Raw genomic sequence first — 15726 nt, 5'->3', positions numbered from 1 at the left:
AAGTTTGCTTTTTATACACAACGTACCACTTCTCTGCAAGTCCCACATGGGACAGCACATGTTCATCTTAGAATAAATCCCATTTATAAAATTTGTTTGAAACAACAAAAGGGTATAAGAGAAGTCGGGAGTTTCCGCAAATGAGTTACTTGATACCCATCCCTACCACTATGGGACAGAGCGACTAGAAAACAGTCGAAATGTACAACAATGTTTCCTCTTTGGGGTATGCCCTTGTTTTATGTTACGTCATAAAGTGTTATACATGGAACGGATGAAGCCACATTCTTCAGTTTTCAAAAATTTCCCTACCAGAATGCCCATTGGGTCGAGAATGTCGAATTATCAGTTCATCTGTAAAGATCGCTATAAATATTTGGAATTGTCTAATTAGTAACACACACAGCAGACTCACAAAATGTATTCTTTGAAATTGACTAAGGCCATCAAAATATTTGAAACTCCAACACCTCTCACTATAGTTACCTGTTGAACGAATTACGCACAAGCCTTTTGGCCGATGAGAATTAAATTGTACATAGAGATAACCACCAAAAAAGGGAGTGAAATTAACGATTTTGCAGAGTTTGGACATCAATCTCAAAGACCGGCATAATACTATTACATAACCAATAGAAAGTTTCGTTAGCACCTGAAACCACCCACAAACTAGAAACCTACAGGGTCAATTCTACCAGTCATAATACATATACGTGCGAAATGGTTATATTCAATAGTTTAGTTTAAGATACAAATACTGTACGTAATAAAGCGTAATGGGTAACTAAAGACAGCCAGTCTGTAAACACATAATCTATATATTGATAAGTTGACTACCTGAAGTGGAAATCTCATGAATAAGGCATCTGATGGGAAGCAGTAAAGACAATGTCCATCTAATTACATGTATCCCATTAGCGCTTTGTTTATCAAGGAGTGACCAGATATGGTACAGCACATTATTTTCTGCTACAGAATCCCTTTCAGAGATGAATATACAAAAGTTATGCACTTACTCAGTTAAATATACCATATAAAAAGAAAAGCCCACTTAAATAATACGGTCTATCCCCTTTCTAAAATACCTTTCTTGTATACTGCATCTGTGACAATCTGAAAAGTCGGTTGGTGAAATGTGTCTTTTGTAATTTATCGTTCCGTAACAAACTATATGCTAGCACCACCTTATCAAATTATTGGAACCCTAAACCGCGTTAACAAGAGTCTCTTTCTGTGACACTTCAACACGTGAGTCATCATGAGTGGCAAAATATCAGACAACAAAGAGTTATCGTCCTTCAATAACACAGGCGTCAGCGCCATTCAAGGCCCGGTTAGTTATTATTCACATTAAATAATAGTAAAATGCATCTGTATTTTAATATTTTCGTTAAGGAAGAAAAATTCTGTGACTTAAATCAGAAATAAAATCTGAAATAATTACCAAAACAGAATCCACATTATGATCCCGGCATATGATTTTGCTTTTGAAGCTTTAATACAAATTATAATGGAATATATATGTTTTATCATGATATTTACAGCCACGGATCCTAATTAGAGGGACTTTGAAACCTTGTAAACTACTATATTTCCGACGTTGAATTTCAAAAAGAAATATATAGCTAGAAATGGTTCAATTCCGTTCAGTATTTACAACGATATGATGAATTGAAAATTTCACAACATCTTACACCCTCTGCAGACGAGCCAAACCGGCGATTGTTTAAAAAAAGTAAAATAATTTAGTTAAAAATTTATTAGATTCATAATAAATAACAAATATTTATCTGGCCGTTTTCATTTTTCTTATGGCGGTTACGATCATTTGCCAAAAACGGCCCTTTTGGTCAAATTCCTATAACTCATAACGAACAAGCCAGCGTCATTTATAATATTATCTACCATAGATAGTTGTTTATTTTTCTTAAATGTTAAATAAAATAAATAATCCACTTGAGTACATTAAGGCGTGAATTGTGCCCTGAAAAAATAGATATTTTCCGAAAAACGCAAATGAACATCAACGGCTTTTTTCGGGTCGCTATCGGATTGACTTTATAATAAAACATACCGCTGCCAGACAACGAATATACTCCCATCAGTGGCTTTCTGTAGGGTGGTAACTCTATTTAAAAGGTTTTATTGGGGTATAATTGAAGAGCTGAAGGCTTTACCCTTATCACCAACTGAATATCCCTTTAAATTCAATTTAAGAAACAGCTAAAACATTTTGATTTCAAGTAACTTAAGCACAACTCTGAATTTTGATGAGAGTTCATGTGTATGCCCAGCAAATTTGAAATATAAAAGTTAAATACTTTCATAGATAGAGCTAATGAACAAACAATACTAACGATTTTAAAATGAAATCTTAAACGTGTGGAGCGATTACAAGGTTTCGACACGGCTAGTTATTGGTGAACAAACTTCGATAGGATGTATTCTTATGACTGAATTGCGATAGGGTTCAATAATGATCAGTGAAAGAGAGAGAAATGGAGTTTAACGGCCACTCGACACAAACTAGGTCTTTTCGGGACTAACATAATAATATGGTTTTAATTTTATTTCAATAATTCTCTTGCGCGCAGAGGTCTTTAGCAGTTGGATGAAACAGGAGGACCCGGAGAAAACACACGAGGTTTGGCAGGCGACGCTACTCCTTGCCTCATTCAAGCGGCGATTCGAAACCACGCCACTTGACAGACCTCGTGATTTCACACGCACACGTTAAACCACTAGACCACGAGCCCCCATGATAAGTGAAATAATATCACAAGGGATTTAAAGTTACAATTTCATATTTTCTAAGAAAGTCAAAACAATTATTTATATGTCTTTTGCTCAATAGGTTGTCAACTCACTATTATACGATCATAGGTTATCTTTCTCACACTTACAAATCTCCACACCGGAAATAATAACATAATTACCTCCCAATTGTCTCCCTTGTTTTCCTATTCTCCACCATGGAATAGCTATATTCAAAAGTTTGAATTTGAAGTTGAAAATGATATTTTTGCCAATTTCTCAACTGGCAATAGTGAATTATAGGATTAATAGGATTGTTCTTTAACAGGGTAGGACTTTTTATAGATACCATCTATTTTAGGGCTTTATTATAATACATTTTAAAAATATAACTTAAAAATATGAAATTGTAACTTAAAAATAAAACTTCATCTGGACTACTATACCACAGTAGAGACAATGTATATCACGCTGCATTTCGTCTTGACTCTTTGAAGACACCTTCCTCGTACAACTTACCTACTTCTAACACTTTCTTAGTCCAGCGGCAGAAATGACCGATTTTGTGTCGAGTTGACGTCACACTCCATTCTCTCTCTCTCTAACACTTTCAGTCGTTTTGACTTTATTTAGTCCTTATGCAGCTTCCAAAGTAACTAAATTGGTCAATTTATATCGTTATAATTTACAAATCCAACTTCTAGCTATATGTATTGCTGAATATCAACTTCGTTGGACCTTTCTGGGGGATCACGGTGGCTAAGTGGGTAAGACGTTGACTCGCTAGCCTGGAGGTCGGTTGTTCGATCCCTGCATTGGCCGAGAAAGTTCATCCAGATTTTCCGGCGTGGTTTCCCCTTGTCAGTGATGCAGGACGGAGTGCCTGACAAGGACAGCTGTCTAGTCGTTCGGATGGGACGAAAACGCGAGGCCCCGTGTAGATATTGGCGTGCAGGTAAAAGATCCCCTGGCAGTTGGAATTCGATATAAGAGTAGGCCTTAGCTTCCCTGACCGGGCAAAATTTCCCTCATAGCACACTGTATGGCGTATGCCCGTCTTCATTAGCCCAGTTTAGGAGCAGAACAGTAGGACGTTAAACCCCATTTCATTTCATTTCGTTGGACCTTTCTGGTTTAACGTCCTGCTTATCTGAACCGACTGGGCTAATGAAGACTTGCATATACCATGCAGTGTACTATTAGGGAAATGTTGATCGGACAGCGGCAATAAAACGGGTCTGAATAATATTACGGACAGTAGTCGCACCTTTCAGCAAAGGGCCAGACTTCGGATTAATAGTGATTCCTCTTTAATGAATTCTTCAAACAATCATACTACATATTGTATTGGCCTTTAAAAACTAGATTATCCTATCTTTAATTGCGATAAGGTTTGATATTTGTAGCTATGGTTTTACTGGATTTAAATAAGAAACAATTTGAAGTGTGGGGGAGACAACCTGATTTGTGAATAACGAAGGATGATTTGACACATATATAAAATACTTATTCTTGAAAAGTGTAAATAACGTGGGATCAATTTCGAAGAAAAATATTCCACTATAGGTGTATGGAGTAAATTCTGTAAAATATACAGAAGTATACCAACCTTTACTCATATATCTCAAATTTTAATCTAAAATAATTCTGGAAATAAAGAATTTTTTTTTGAATATAAAGATATGTTTCAAGTTTCATCAAAATCAGATAAAAATTGTGACCTCTAGAGGGTTCATAACCTTTGTTTTACATACTTATACACAATTTGCGTACAAAGAGCGGCCATTTTGTCGGGCAGTATTCATTTCGATTTTCCCGAAATTCGAATTCAACCTTCATTATGGTAGAATGGTGATATATCTAAACGGTTTTTAATCCACAAGCTAAAAATGCGATTTTTCGACCAATCAGGCGCCATAATCCAGGAAGTTACGTATGGATATGTGTAATTATCAAAACAAACCAAGATCTTTATGATAAAAACATATATTTAAAGTTTCATCCAAATTGGACAAAAACTGTGGCCTCTAGAGGGTCAACAACCTTGATATACCATATTTTTTACACCATTCTGTTCTCCAGTTTTAGTACGATTTTCACGAAATTCGAACTCAATCATCATTAGTATATAACTGTGATGTATTCACACGTTTTTTTTTAATCGGATAAACATTGTGATCTCTAGAGGGACCACAAGCTAAAAACGCGATTTTTCGCAAAATCAATGGCCATAATTCAGGAAGATACGATTCGATATGCGCGAATATCGAAAGGAACCAAGATCTGTGGGTTATAATTATAAACACGTATTTCAAGTTTCATCAAAATCGGATCAGAATTGTGACCTGTAGAGTGGTCACAAACAAATTGTGGACGGACGGACGGACATCCGGACGGACAGGGGCGACGACAATATACGTCCACGTGAAAATGTGGGCGTATAAAAAGGGTCTCAATTCAGTATAAAAATACATAACGCGAACTTGATCTGTAAGTTGTACCAGCATTCAATCAAACTGATACCCTTAAAATATTTCAAGTCAAATAGGGTGGGGCGATTTACCCAATACTACCCAATACTACCCAATACCACCCAATACTACCCCAATATCACCACATACTACCCAATACTACAACATAATGATGCAAAATAGACAAATAATTTGATTGTTTTCAAAAATAGAGAATTATATCGCAAGAAATGTACTTCAAATGCGACACCGATGTATGGCTGTTCCATTTGCCTCCCTATACCACCCCAAACAAGCCAATGATAACCCAATACTACCAAATACTCATCAAATACTACCAAATACTACCCAATATGATCAAATAACAACCTAATATTGTCAAATAACAGCACATTAGTATAATTACTGCAACGAATATTCGATATTTTGCAGAAAATTGAAATGTTTACCCAGTTATCTCCCTTTAAAACCGGTAAATAGATTTTAGATTGCTACTCGGTTTAATCATTTTCTTTGGCTTTGCAGTTGGTTTCCAAGACAACAAAATTAAAATAAGAAAATTAAGTATGACGATATACCATATTTTATTCCAAAATGACCCATCTGTCTCTTACCACTTGATAGGGTCGTCTGTCAAACAAAGTGGGTTTTCTCGGGTCCCCCGGTTTCATGTCACTGTTAAACACCCCTTCGCGCTAGCGAGTTAATGAAGTAATGTTGAACTATATGTTAATCCCGAAATTACCTAGTGTCGATTCTTTGTATTTATTTTAAAATTAATGCTTTATCAAAACAATTGCATATTGTTTACATTCAGGTTTTCATGTCAACTATTCAGTTATTGCGTATTTACTTACTGCACGATGTTTTGTTTTAAAATTGCACGTGTTTCTTTCCAATGTGTAATTCTTGACGCGACACTTCTCAGTTCATCAAAACTATCATTTGCGGTCTGTTACATCTCTGTCGGTTCCTTTGATAATATAAATAAACCAGAACTTGATTACCCAATCAACAATCTTAACCCCATTGATTAATTGTTAAATCAGGTGAAATGTATATACGAGTAGAGCATTACACATTTGTAATAAACATGTGCATTGTAATAAACGTGTGCAGTTTCGTTAATTTTAAAATATAACATCGTACATTAAGTATATATGCAATAACGTAATCGTTGACATGAAAAAATAAATATAAACGTATGCATATGTAGGAAGAAACAGGTGACCGTGTCTATTCATTTAGGTGGTAATGACATTGCCGCGACATCGTCATCTGTGGATTGCATACCGTAGAATACTTAGAAATTGTTCAATAGTGACAATATTCGAAGAATCGGTGAAATTTTGACAAGAGGTTTTTTTTCAAAGCCGTCTGGTTTGGAACCGGAATCATTTAAAAGACAAAGAAGACGCGTTAATAAGTCATTAAAAGACAGATATAAAAATAAATTCGTGTGCTTCCTAAAATATTATACCCAAATAATTTTTTACAGGACAGCGTGTTATCATACCAAAATCACCAGGATGAAGAAATAATTTGAGTAGGCCACGAGACCGTTAAATGAACATTTTTAAATCAACCTCTAAAATACTCTTTTATTTGGATGTTTGGCTCTTTATTTTATAAACTGATTTTTTTAAAATGTATTTTTAAATCTTTAACTTCTTTTAAAACTCTTTTTATCTTATATTATGTTATAAATTGATATGCTTTTAACGTGTAATATTGTATGACTACACTATAGCGGAGGGATCTATAATAACCTGTTTTCCTTATTTTAACTTCGTCGTCTTGGAAACAAAGATGATTAATCTGAGTAGCAATCTAAAATCTATTTGTCGGTTGTAAAGGGAGATAACTGCGTAAATATTTCAATTTTCTGTAAATTATCGAATATTCATTGCAATTATTATACTGATGTTCTGCTAACTGACGATATTAGGTTTGTATTGGGTAGTATTTAGTAGTATTTGATATGTATTTGGTTGTATTGGGTTATTATTTGCTTGAAAAAAAAATCAAGTAATATGCTCATTTGGCACCATTATGTTGTAGTATTCGGTAGTATATGGTGATATTGGAGTGGTATTCGGGTTGTATTGGGTGGTATTGGGTAGTATTGGGTAAATCGTCCCGCCGAATCAAATATGCTATATTCGAAACCCCAGGTTATTACTGTCTTACCTCTATGGCGCCCAACAGCTTCATTCGCCAAAATCTGAATAAGTAAAACTCGAGTCACAGATGTACCAATCTGGTTGAAATCCACCAAGTTTAGGAGCCGAACATATCTGAACATTACCTATATCGTGCCCCTGTCTCATATGGAGAATAACTTATTTAAACAAATCCGAACTACACCCAAATATAAAATACGGCAAAAGTGGGTCAATTTGAATAATTGCAAGCGCCACATAACCAATATTTTTGTTAAACGCTTTGGATTTGAAATAAAAACGTCTTACCTTACTGCATCAATCGGATTAATGATTGTGGGCTTACATGTGCGACGAGAGACATTTTCCCCGGACAGCGTCGTAAAACGACATAATCTTCCAACTGCAAAGAGTTATTTTACGTGCAAGCCAATGTGTACACGGGTTTGTCGTCCTATCCGAAAGAGGGTGAAAAGAATCCCCATCTTTCGAGCCAGAGAGTCTATAGCAGGCTCGTGTCGTGTCAACCCCAAAATAACTGACTTTTCACCCTGTGATTTCTTATATACAGAATAAATTATATTTTCAGATAAGGTAACATGAGTTTCGGTGTCATTAAATAACTTATTCCCAAGATATATGACTGCTAAATCTCTTTTTTTTTCATCCACCTGAATGTTCTTTCATTTCTAGATATTCACGAAATGTTACTTCTGAATGGCAAAATGTACTGAATCCAATCTAAAACCAACTTTCCTTAAATAATGTTCAGTTATGGGTAAAAAAGGACATATTTCTAAAGATAACCATGATTCGTCAGGTAAAGAAATTCATATAAGGGACTTAAAGATGCATTCCCACAAAAGTATTTATCGGGTTGTTATTTAACAAACAAGTATGGAAATTTTGGTATATATGGGATGTACAGATATCCAATCTTACTAGAAGAATACTGGATACCCTAGAGCGTGCACAGGACAAAAATGGGAGGGTTTCACTAATTGTCAGTCTTTTATATTCAATGAATTCTCCTTCGACTTGGCAGCCTTGCATAGTTTCCGCGACCGCCAAGTCACGTGCCACAAACATGACTTCTTTAAATAGATTTTTTTTATAGACTGTGATATATCCTCGCGAATACAGTGTTTTGAGAGGGATTTGAAGCAAATTTCTAATAGATTAATTAGTTTATATATGTTTTTAGTCCAAATATATCACCAAATCACCCAGTTTGTACATGTAAAGGCATCTTAATATAACTATATACTGAAAACAATTAAAATCGCTCAGGAACCCCTACATTTTCACAAGCCACTCAGAAACTAGGCACTTACGACACTAACAATAATGGAAACCATTAACGCCACCGTGAATTAAACACTGTACACAAACGTAGACAATGCTAGACTTTGATCAGTTGTATTAGCTATTATGCGTTAACGAAGATATTACGACTTCCCGAACTGCTCCGATGAAAGACTGGACCATCAAAGGAGGTCAAAAGTAGTAGATTTAATGTTATTATGTAGAGTTTAAAAAGGGCGGTAAAAGGTTAAACCAAGTCCAAACAACTACGGCGGTTCATGTCAGTAGGAAAGTCTACAGTTCGACTCATTTTATTTTATGCCCAAGTTATCCAAAGAGCCCTCAACACTGCGAAAAAAGTCTACCCGGTGAAGCCTCCGCTGGCATGGTTCATCTGTTGAACTCTCCTACACATCGACTGAATGAGATGGTGGATCTAAGCCTGGTGTAAGTGCCCTGATCCAAATCGTCAAGATTCTACACCGGTGGTTCGCCGGATGGATTTAAAGCCCAAATGTCCCATATAGGCTCAATTGGCTTCAGGTCAGAGCTTCTGGCTAGTCATGGTAGTGAGAGGATGATGGTCAAAGTGGGGCACTAAAACCCTGCCCATGATCTCTTTGGTACCGTTGGCCACTGAGATTACCTCTTACTGTAACCAGTTGAAAGGTAATCCCATATCATGATAGAGACCTTGGATGATTTTACGCCTAAGAATGTCGCAGATATGGTCAGTTGGATTCAGATCAGAGCTTTTGGATGGCCAAGGTAGTGTAGAAACGTCCATACTGATTGGTATTGTGAAAAGAGGATTATTGTCAAAATTGGGCACTAAACCCTGTCCAGACCCCTCTTTGGAAAGACAACTACAATATCATAATAAAGCCGCCTATGAATGGAACTTGCTCTAGGATGTTCCTATGTGTATTTGTTATATTCTTACGTCGCCATACCTATCATCCGACCAGTGAATTTTATGGTCATAATATGTCAAGGGAGGTCGTCTGATATGCCTCTTAACGCCATATCTAATCGTTGTGAGCCGATCACGAACAGTTCTTTAGGATACCATTCCCTTTTCAACATAGTGCATGGCGCAAAAAGATGACGTCCCTTGCATACTTGCAGACGTACTGCGAGGTCTAGCAGAACGTTGACGACCCTTTAAGTTATGAGCCCGTTGATGTTTTCGCAATAGTCCTATTGAAACAAATCGGAGCAATGGTGGCTCAGTGGTAAGACGTTGTCCGAGAAAGTTCATCTGAATTTTCAGGCGTGGTTCACCCTTGTCAGTGGTGTAAGACGGAGGGGCTGACAAGGGACAACGTATAGTCGTTCGGATGGTACGAAATACAGAGGTCCCGTCTGCAAAGAACTATTGACAGCTGCAATTCGATATAACCTGGAGGTCCCCTGTTAGATCCAGGTGTTGTCCGAGAAAGTTCATCTGAATTTTCAGGCGTGGTTCACCCTTGTCAGTGGTGTAAGCCGGAGGGGCTGGAAAGGGACAACGTATTGGCGTTCGGATGGTACGAAATACAGAGGTCCCGTTTGCAAAGAACTATTGACAGTTGCAATTCGATATAAGAGTAGGTCGTAGCATTGCTCTCTGGACAAAATTTCCCCCATAGCACACTGCATTGCGTATGCCCATCTTCATTAGCCTAGTCGGAGAAGAAAAGTAGGACGTTAAACCCCATTTTATTTTTTGAAACAAATCCATTAAAGACTGTGGCCTCTATCATGTTCTTAAAGTTTTAGGACATGACGGCGTAAACATGAAATGTCGAGATGGTAGGGCTGATAAAGGTGGTGAAAATTTTTCGGAACCTACATCTTTGGAAACCGTGCTTCATTAACCTGACGCTGACCATTGATAGGGTTCATCCTTTCGTGATCACAATGCTTTACACCAAATGTTGCCTCTTCGCGTTTAGTAGGTTTTCGGCAAAAGAAAGTAAATTCCGGAACCTTGAATATCGAAAGGGTTTGCTCTCTCCTGAACGCAATTTGTAAAAAAAACATTGGTAAAACTGTAGCCCCTACCATTTTCACAATGGGGGGTAACTCTGGGGTGGAAGTTTGCGGAACGTTGATTATCGATAGAGTTTGACCACTGCTTACCACGAAATTTGAAAAGAATCCGTTAAACACTACAGCCTATATCGCTTTCACAAGGTTTACAGAAAAGGGGCATAACTCTGCTTCATCTAGATGTACCAAAATCAAATAATTAAACACATTTCGTAGACATCAAAGGGTTGCAACGAAATGACAAGTAAAGCGATTACAGTGTACGGTTTTGTGGAATGCCGTTAATTTATTACTGAATTATGACCCTGTATAGATTTTTTTTTTTTTTTAATTCTTTTTTTCAAAGTTATGTGAGTGTAATATTTGATTGAAATTTAGTACACTAATCTTTAAAAGTTTATCTGGGCTGATATTTTTGAAAATTTCTTTAACAATAACAATACTTCTGTATTATTATATATTTGCATATGGTATATTTAAGGTAAATGCCAATTATGTATTGTGTTAAGTGTGCGACTGTTTCCTGGCAATATTCATGTTAAACGACTATCCAGCCGATTTGACAAGTCACGTGGGTTTTTTTTTTAAATAATTAAACAGTAACGTTACATTTTTCTACAACCAGTTCGGTCAAAAATCTATTGTCATGACCGGCGTATGATTTTAGCACGTTTAATCGCCAAATGATATTCAAAACGTATAACGCTTGGCAGAAAAGAACTCGATTTTTCTTTCTTGTGAAAATAAGGTAAAAGTGGAAAATAATTTTATTTGAGATAAAGTAATATTTATAGTGTTAGACTAAATAAATTTCTATACTTTCTAATCGATCTGAGTACAGGCCTATACGAAACACAACTCGACATGAAACTCGGCTATAAACGAAATGCAATGAAATGAAATGGGGGTTTAACGTCCTACAGTTCACAGCTTCTTCTACGTGTATGCCAATGTATGTACGGGACCTCCATTATAGGTCCCATCTGAACGACTAGATGCGGCCCTCCATCCTGCACCACCGACACGGGGAAGCCAATCCCGAGTAAATTTCTCGGCTAACATCGGGGGGGGGGGGGGGGGGCAGAATCACCTCCAGATCAGCGATCCAGTGCCTTAAACTTTTAATCAAATACCCCCGAGTGCAACCTAATATAATTCGAGAAAACATACTTTGCATTGTTATTAACCTCGAGCTTACAGGCCCAATACCACTCTTGTTGTAACTGAATAATAAGTCCCAATCTTTATTCTGGTCAACAAATTGTACTATTTTAGAATATTTCAATTAATTGATGATACAAATTTCATCTTAACACACCTTATTTTAAAATTTTGAAAAATTCAACATAATGGTTTGAAACGTCTAACGTAAACCTTTTCAAATGAAACTTCGATTTAAAAATATTTTCGAACTCTCTGGACAAGTAAAGTAGGATGTAATGGATAATGTACACAACAGGTAGGACACTTAAACATCTAGTACTTAGATAGAGGTATTATTTATTTTCTGGAGCTTTCAAGCCAGCAAGAGTGTTATTGTCCCTTTAAACCCTGACTCTACTATATGTACCAGATTTTATTCAAATATTTCAAAGTTTAAGAACAAAACATAAATACAAAAGGGCAGACAGACGGACAAACAGAACGACGGATTAATGGAAAACCTATCACCCCCTTCAATATGGGTGAGGCGCAGCATATTTTTTCTTTTTTTTTAGTATGCTTAAATTGTACCAAAAAGGATATGGGATAGGGATAAAACATATTAACCTTTACCTTTATTAATTCAAATTCACAACCTTGTAAAGTCAGTAGGTTCTTTTGTTGTGTAATGCTCATGAGGTTAATTGGTGAACTTGCCAATCCCCAGAAAGAATGTGAAAAGGCGCACACATCACGCTTATAACCTCGATTAGCGGCTTTAACACTCAAAACTTCAGCCTGGTATCATGTTCAGAATTCATACATTTTATTTTATTAGATATATAGTTCAATTTGATTATAATGACACCATCCCTGGCTGCAATTTTTTTTTGTAATCAGGGGCAATACAACTCAATAACGTATTTTCTTTCTTTTTCAGCACACTCAAGTTGTCTTAAAAGGTGCTGTTACCAACGTTTGCTTATAATCGGATGTCTGTATTTTGGCACCTTTTCTGATTAAATATCTCGTCTATCTCAAATGTGGCGTCGCCAAGCAAAGAAAGTATGCCCCTGGAGTGTAGAAAAGGCGTCACAGCATATATGTTAAGCTAAAGATAAAGAAATACTAACTCCGTCAAAAAAAACCTCAAGTTTTATAGAGAGAAAAAATCTCTCAAAAACTCGGTGACAAGAGCAATAACTTAAAAATACCCCAAAACTGTTAACCGACGGACAGATCAACACGTGTGACAACATGATACTCCAACGTGTGGACATATACAAATTATATACTTTCCACGTCCATTACTACATGCAGTAGACATTGAATTGTACATTTCTATCAACATCTACTGGGAGGAAACCCCTTAAGAAGTCCAAATCCACTTTCACTTGATACAAGAAATCTACAAAGGCTTCCCTAATTTCATCAATTTAATGTACCTGCAGTGTCTGTCAAGAACCAATTCTTCAGAAATACTCATGAATAGTACGGGGGTGAAGGTGGCTAAGTGGGTAAGACGCTGTCTCGCTAGCTTGGAGGTCGGGTCTTCGATCCCCGCATTGGCCGAGAAAGTTCATCCAGATTTTCCGGCGTGGTTCCCCCTTGTCAGTGATGCAGGACGGAGGGCTCGACAATGGCAGCTGTTTAGTCGTTCTGATGGGATGAAAAACCGAGGTCCAGTATACACATTGGCGTGCACGTAAAAGATTCCTTGACAGTTGGAATTCGATATAAGAGTAGGCCGTAGTGCCGATGTCCGGGCAAAATTTCCCTCAAAGCACACTGTATGGCGTATGCCCGTCGTCATTAGCCCAGTTCGGAGCAAAACAGTAGGAGGTTTAACCCCATTTCATTTCATTTCATTTCATGATTTTAATTAATCAGGTATACATATTAGTGAAGTCCTTTTAGCCACAAACTTCCTGTTTCAGCTATAGTTGTATGGTTTGCTATATCTACAACAATGTGCAAAATTATGTACATTTTGTCATGTATAACGTACCACGATACCCGAAAGAATATTACATACTTAGGTTCATTATGCCAATCCCTGTATTAATTGAGTGTTCAAATTGTATTCACTTTTTCCACAATTTGTTGAAAATTGCCCATATACTGCGAAGCGATTATGTCATTCTTTCCAACCTAGGAAACCCCCAAGAACCAAATATTTAGTAAAACAAAAGAAAGTATTTGTGAAAAAGAACTGGCATGTTATTGCACTAAAAGTTTTATGTGTACCTGCTATCCGTTTCTTGAGAGAAACTTTATATTATCCAATGATTCTGATAGCCCAACACATGAAGTTATCAGAAAAATGGAGGCTCATCTATCTTCAGCAACTAGGTAATGTTTGAGAAACGCCCTGAGGAAGGATATGACGTCAATACTACTCTTCTTTCCATGACAGAAGGTGAGAAAAACGAATATGCCTTCTGGATAATTTGGACCGCTATCACAGCATTATCAAGATGATGATATTCAGCCAATTGAGAATATCGAAACATCTGATGCTAGTGATGATGACTGGGAACCTCCTCATAATGTTTGACTGACCCCTCAGAAACGATGGTTCTGTTATGGCTGAAAAGTACATCCTTTCAGATGACTGAAGTCAGAATGTGAACATTTTTGTTGGTGATTCTGAATTTCACCGTTTTTTCAAATTTTTTGAAAATGATATTATATTGCCTTAAAATTATTGATAATGTTTAATTAATTTTCGATATTTAGTGTTGATTGTTTCAAATGAATATACAATATATGAAATAGCACCAGAATACTTTTATTTTTGTGACGGAAATGCATAATTTCATTGAACACATATCGTGGCATGTCATTACTCCCAATAAGCTTGACAATTGCTAGCACAAGAGTTTAGAGGCGCCATTCTTATGAAGATACAAAGTGTTTCATAAAAAATTTAACCAGGACCTTTACCGTAATGATCACATTTTCATGAAAAATACCCATATCCTGATCAATTTTTACTGAGCAGAAAAGGGCCTAAAATCCTGAAGAGCTCCAAGATTTAACTAAGAATCGTATCTAAGATACAGAGGAAGAATCAAAGCCCAGGCATAATGAAAATCGGTATCGGTTTCTTAAAGTCTTTTTATAGGGAGAGGCTTGCATTCTGTGGTTATAGCGATTGTTCACATATGGTGTAAATTGGTTTCACGAGAATATTCAGGCACTGGATAAAACTTTCCAATGTGACAATAAAGATATAACCACACCCCTATCCGGCCCTCGCCAACACATAATTGATACCGATACTTTTCATCGTGGTGTCAAACAAATTTCAGTATCAATTTTAAGCCGCCTGGCTTTATTCTTTGTCCGTAAATAAACATCCATGGCCCTGTAGTTGTATTATGACGAATTTTTCTTGGATACATTAATAAGGACATTGGCTGCAAATAACGTTATTAAGAACTAAACGGCAGAGAGAGCGTGTGGTTGTCGAATAACTCCAAACTATAGCTCAATAGTCAAAATATTAACAGAAAGACAATTCCGTGAATCGCATTTAAAACAAGCTCTTCCAAGAGCTTTCGATCTTTAATATATATGTCCAGTTTCAACTGAATCGGACAACAATTGTGGCCCTTGGAAGGTCCACAAACTATGCACATAACATTTTGCGTAATAGCCAAGGGGCATAATAATAATAATAAAATCTTTATTAGGGTTGAGACTGTGGCCTAGGGTCAGTTTACAAATTTGCCCACTAAAATAGAACATATCTACAAAATCTTGTTTTTTTATGATTACATTGTTACTTTGCACAGTGCAGAACGGAAGGTCCAATGCGCACCAAAACTGAACTCATCTAAGATCCTTTCTTC

General features: G+C 36.6%; 2 long non-coding RNA genes across 2 annotated transcripts in view; one reads left to right on the top strand and one right to left on the bottom strand.

Moving 5' to 3' along the window:
• The window catches only part of LOC126830055 (uncharacterized), a 90724-nt gene extending 76080 nt beyond the window's left edge, over positions 1–14644 (top strand). Inside the window, exon 3 of the long non-coding RNA XR_007683681.2 lies at positions 12810–14644. This is a non-coding gene — a long non-coding RNA (uncharacterized LOC126830055). The remainder of the gene's footprint in view (positions 1–12809) is intronic.
• Positions 1–15726, bottom strand: part of LOC126830054 (uncharacterized) — a 203973-nt gene that overhangs the window by 172522 nt on the left and 15725 nt on the right. The gene's annotated exons all lie outside the window — the stretch shown is intronic.

This window comes from Patella vulgata, chromosome 8 (genome assembly GCF_932274485.2).
Source record: "Patella vulgata chromosome 8, xgPatVulg1.2, whole genome shotgun sequence".
Taxonomy (NCBI): Eukaryota; Metazoa; Mollusca; class Gastropoda; family Patellidae; genus Patella; species Patella vulgata.
The sequence above is the reverse complement of the archived record's forward strand: the minus strand, read 5'-3'. Positions and strand labels throughout refer to the sequence as shown.